The following is a 1,100-nucleotide window of genomic DNA, read 5'->3' on the forward strand; positions in this document are numbered from 1 at the left end:
AGATAAACATCATTATATATCTAGGTACAAGGTGTGTACGGATGGAAAATTGTTCGAGACATATTTTGGACTAATCATGTTTCCATCAAGTTGTTTAACACATTCCTCCCACGATATTAATAATTGATTCAACATATAAGACCAACAAGTACAAACTTTCTCTTCTATAAATGGCCAATCCTTGTTAAGTATTGGAATGCATAATGGATGTCTGGAATGTCATAATCAATTCTTCTATAGAGGGGTTATATGTTGGAGTTGCCATACAGTTCAGAAGTGTGTGCATGTAATATTTGGATTTATATGTTTGAGTTCTATAGAATGCAAATGAATGATTGGATTGTTGTGGGACTTGATATTTTTGGTTGCCAATGAAAGATTGGACTTTGATTTTGAAAATTCCAATGAAAATTGGGCTTTGGGATTTAAAAATGTCAATGAAATTAGGCTTTGGTTTTGGAGATACCAATAAAAATTGGACTTCGAAGGTGAACTGTCATACGAGAACTGAATTTGGAGGATAGATTACCAGACGAGAACTTGTGAAAAAGATTAAGTTGTCAGACCGAAACTAGCTTTTTTTGTTTGTTTATCAGACGGGAACTGACTTTAAAATGGACTACTAGATAGGAACTAGTAAAATAAATTAAGTTACCAAACAGGGACTGATTTGGAAATTTGTATACTGATCAGTGCATTTTGATGCATCTTCTTCTACTATTGTACTTAGGAAACTATATAGTTTATTTTATTATTTTTACTCTTTTAGTGTGTGTTTATATTTAAGTTTATTTCTGACTTTATTTTATTTTCGTACCAACCTCAAAACCCCAAATTCATCATTTTTCCTTTTTTTATGAATTATTTACTATTTTCATAGTTTCAGAAAAATCCAAAAAAACTCTCAAAATTTTTAATTGGCTTCATTAGATCAACTTTTTTGTTTTTTGTATTTTTTATATATTTTATTTTAATCGTTTTTTGTGTTTTCCAACAATTTTGCTCTATAGAGACATTGTTGGTATTTTAACATTTGTTGCTGCATTGTTGGATTAGCTTTGTATTTTCTCATTCTTTGTCAAAAAAAATTCTATTGAGTT

Source organism: Lathyrus oleraceus, chromosome 6 (assembly GCF_024323335.1).
Source record: "Lathyrus oleraceus cultivar Zhongwan6 chromosome 6, CAAS_Psat_ZW6_1.0, whole genome shotgun sequence".
NCBI classification, from domain to species: domain Eukaryota; kingdom Viridiplantae; phylum Streptophyta; class Magnoliopsida; order Fabales; family Fabaceae; genus Lathyrus; species Lathyrus oleraceus.